Raw genomic sequence first — 4,884 nt, 5'->3', positions numbered from 1 at the left:
CCGAGCTTGTCACTAGAGAACAACATCCATGTCTGGTGTAAGTCCCGAGCCCCTCCAGAACACGCTGTCAGCAGTTCTGAACCATGGCAGTTAGCTATGCACAACTACATCAGACTCATTTCCACTCCCAAACTCTTCCGCAGTATGAGTCCAAATTATGTAAAAAGGGAATGCTGGTACTGTAAGCATGGTGCCACCTAGGCTCTAATACAAGTAAACTCTCACACTTATCAATTTGTTTGATTTGCATTCAGAAATGCGAACGTAATTTGTAATCTTGATGTTGACAACTCTGGCATTTCCAGATAGGTTTAAACCAATACAGAAGGATTAGTAGATAAACACGATTAAATGGACATGATGAATCTTTAGTCTAGTACCATTAAAACCACAAACCCACTCTGACCCTCAGGCTAAATCTTCTTGCAGAATTTAAAAATGTTGCACATATGAATTATTCTTTATATACAGTAATTCAACAGTTGACAGTTAATTAAACTGTTTAACTCAAAAGATTTGATTTTTTACTTGAAGAAGATAAAATAGACTTAGGATAGTCTATTAGGTTCTCCCTTTACAAGTGTCTCACAACTAAAACACTTAGATGCAACTGGGGAACTCTTCAGAAGTCAGAACTCTCTCCAACTTTGTACTTTCCTAATTTTACAATGTAGCACCCTTCTCTTTGGTGAGAAAGACTAGAGGTGAATTCCATGTCCACAATGACATAAATCTGCCAAATAGTCAGACTATTGCTGAAATAGTACCAATCATTAATTTAGACAACAGAATAAAAATAGGTTTGTACCTTTTGGTGCCAACAACTTTGGTTTTGCTCAAAAATCTGGTCACTAAAAATAATCTGTACGCTTTAAACTGTATATATTGCAAAACCATCACCCCAACCTTCAACCAAAGTGTTACAAAGAGTCTTAAGCTGGGCAACCTTGAGCTAGGCCAAAGGGACCTCTGCAGTTCCTCTCCTGTTGCTGTTGTACAGAATTTCCTGTTGCAGCATATGGAATTCATAAATCTGATTAAGCAATCATGGTTGGTGATGACAGATTTGTCTAGATTACTAGATTTTTCAGTTGGTTCTTTCTGCTTCTCAGAAACATGTCTGGTTAGTCAAGCTCATGGAACACATAATTTCTCCATGTATTTGTATCAGGTAGATATTCAGATCTGGTTTTTTTCAGATAAAATAAGGAACTTCTGTGTCTTTGAGACAATTTCGCTGCAATAGGGTAACTAAAATTGCTTCCTGTAAACAAAAAAAAAAAGGGAAAGCACTGACTTTCAAAGAAACCCCACAATTCAGCCCACAATTTAGCAGATTTCATTAAGAGCTCCTGTGAACACTGGTTTGTCTCCTGTACTACCACCCAGTCAGAAGCAGCTGATAGGACTCCCAGGGCTGAGGCTTGTGATGTGAGTACTTTCTGCTCACATCAGTTTCAAATAAGTTGATCCCCCAGAGTTATAATGAGTGGTGAGAGAGAATAACACCACCTCGATAGGACCAAGTGGGAGAATTGCATTGGAAACATTAATAACTGCCACATATAGTAACTGTTTGACATTTTGAAAAGTACTATAGAAATTCATAGGAAAAATCCTCAGAATTCCATATCTAAAGAATTACTTCTCTAAACCACATAAAGTAATGAAGAGATAATACTTGATACAATTCTCTTGAAGTATAGGATTAACTCTTCTGATTTCAGCAGGCACTACAAAATATAGAAGGGTAGGAAGTCACCAACTATTAGAAGAAAATTTTACAGCTTTTTACACTTTCTGAAAAGCAGAAAAAATGGTCTCATCTGTGAGCCCATGAAAAGTCCCAGCAAAAAAAATGGGCTATCTCTTCAGTGTGCGCTTGATTAGGGGGGTTACTCATCAAAACTATTGCATTGACCTGAACCTGAAGAGAACTGGGAAGTACTGTAGTTCTCAGCACATGGTGGCACTGCAAGGTATGGACAGCTATAGCAAAGTCCAGAGAAAAACAACTGAGAAAAAAAAATTGTTAGCATGTAAAATTCCAGGAAAACTCACAGAGCAAGCAATAAAGTGAACCTCCTGATTCTACCAACAAAATTTCCCTCTACGTTACAAACAGGATCCCTGTCCTAGTCAGATTACATTTCAGCCGGCTTCTTCCTGAGACGTCCCAGTACACCATCCGAAACTGAGAAACAGGAAGCAGACAACAGGTTAGGACTCTATGTATGACACTGCTCCTAACAGCCCTTTGCTGAATCCATACCTCTGAACACACTCTGAATCCATTTACTCTGAAGACACTGAGTAAATGCTGATGAGGCAGTCCAACAGATTCTTAAACACTTTGCCATGCCAAAAGCAAGTATTAATGCAGAAATAAGAAGTCTCTCTATATGCACATAAACAATGATTTGTCTTTTGCTGATATCTTAGAAAAAGAAACACATCTGGGAGAACCTGGAAACATGAGGTAAACTTTATTTATAGTTCCCGGACATTAAGAATACTCACCCTTTTTGTAATACATCTTACGAAACTGAAGGCATTTTTCCTAACAACAGCTTTACCTGTAATTTCTAATTGAAAAGCTTTTTAAAATGCAAGGATACAATGCTTGTACCTAACTATGCCCACATGCAGAATTCCCATGGGCAACATGAACTCCTACTGAACTCCAGACTTCCCAGAATTAGCATCTGATATAAGAAATGCCAAATCTAAAAGCTACAATAATGGCAATTATTGTCAACAATTATTTTGTTATGTCTGTGAATACACACAGAGAGCAGTCTGTGCAAAAAAAAAAATTATATATGTCTGCAGCTTGCTTCAGTTATTCATACAGTCTTTCAGATGATAAATTGTTTAATAAGGGTAGAGTACTTAGCACAGAAGAACTGCAGCCTAATAGGCTTTCAGGCACAGCTGTAATATTGCAGTCAGTCTGGGCTCAGTGTTTTGCTAAAGCTAGTCAAGGTATATCAATTATTTTCACACATACTTTTAATTAACACCTTTCAAGTGTCCTCACCACATGCAAACTCAGTAAGAGCACCACACAGGTTAATTAATTAGTAACATCAGGATCAGTTAACTCAGATGGAAAAGCAGCATACAAAGTACGTAGTCACTACCTGGAAGACACAGAACATTTCAAATCCTACAGTGCTAAATAGAAAAACTCCTATAGCATGCTAGTATTCTCTCATTTATCTTCCCCGTGGAAAAATATTTAGCTGCTTTTCCAAAACAAACAACCCACAAAACAACCAAACCATGACTAGGTAAAGTTAAACATGTTTGGCCAAAGATTATGTTAAACAAATGTAAAGACCTTTGTGGAAAAAGTAATATTATATCATTGGGTGGATATTATCTGACAGGAATTACTTTTATCAGCAGCAATGGATGTTCTTCAGTTTTCATAATCATGCTTCATCTTCAGTCAATACTTAACAGCGTTTCAGTAACATTTTCAGCATGTTAAAAATATGATTAAGATGAAACTTAGCTAGAAAGATAACTTTTGGGGGTTTCTTTGCATAATTTGCAGGTTCAAAATCGAATTAATGAAAATAATGTGGAAAATGAAAGACGAAAGATTCAAGACTCCATTTACCACTGGCATCACAGCAAGCTGCATACGCATAAATGACAAAGTTACAACAAAACATGGAATGTGACTTAACACTACTCATGTTTCATTGTATCCTTTATGCAGATTGCCAAATTAACAGTGGGAGAAAAGAGAAAGCTTTGGGGCTGGTTTTGGCCTTGGTATTTTCACTTAATGTTTTGATTGTGGGATGTGGGAAGGCTTTCCATCTTAATATGCCTTACATTTAATTTGTCATAGAATAGAATCACAGAATCGTCTAGGTTGGAAGAGACCTTTAGGATCATTGAGTCCAACCATTAACCTAACACTGCCAAAACCACCACTAAACCATGGCCCTAAGCACCATGTCTACTCGCCTTTTAAATATCTCCAGGGACGTTGACTCAACTCCTTCCCTGGGCAGCCTGTTCCAATGTTTGATAACCCTTTCAGTAAAAAAATTTTTCCTAAGACTTGTGCTCTAGACCAAAAAGAACCCCTGAGATAAAGGTAACATAGCTTTTTCATATGCATTGCCTATCACGCTTTGGAAAACGTTTTCAAATAATCAAATATATGAGTCAAACCCAGTTATTTTGAAGCAATGTAGAATTGTGAGATTTTGTCATAGCGTCTGTTTCAGTAACTCACTTTACCTGGCTTTCCAGAGATGTATGCTAGTCTACAAAAGAGATCCTCACCTGGTGGATTTTATTTCTCCACCAACGTGAACGAACACGACTGGCATTCCCAGCGTTAACGGCAGCCGAAGCTGAGCGCACAGCCCCTCACCCTGCTGACTGCCGCCGGCATGCTGGCCGAGCAGCGGCCCTGCCTTCTCCCACACCCACCCCGTCCACCCGCCGTGGCCAGGACGGACCGACAGCCCCTCCACGCAGGCACAGGCACAGCCACCGCTTCCCACAAGGAGACCGAAGCCGCCTTTCGCGCGGGCGGGGCGGCGCGACGCTCTTCCCCGCTGCCGAGAGAGACCGCACCACCACCCCTCCGACAGGAAGCCCCCCAGCCCCAGCGCGACCTCCGGGGCGCCGAGGGCCGTTCCCCAGCCACAATTCACCTCAGGCATAACGGCCGGCGAGCGGGCGGGAAACCCTGCGCACGCGCGCTAGGCGGCGCGGGACGTAATGGGGCGGCGCATGCGCAGCGCCGGGGGGGGGGGACGGGCGGAGAGGAGACGTGTGCTAAACCCACGTGACCGCCCTGCCTCCTCCCCGGCGGAGCCACGTCCGCGGCGGCGGCGCGCGGGGGCGTGGCCG

This window comes from Rissa tridactyla, chromosome 2 (genome assembly GCF_028500815.1).
Source record: "Rissa tridactyla isolate bRisTri1 chromosome 2, bRisTri1.patW.cur.20221130, whole genome shotgun sequence".
Taxonomy (NCBI): domain Eukaryota; kingdom Metazoa; phylum Chordata; class Aves; order Charadriiformes; family Laridae; genus Rissa; species Rissa tridactyla.
This window is presented reverse-complemented; position numbering follows the sequence as displayed.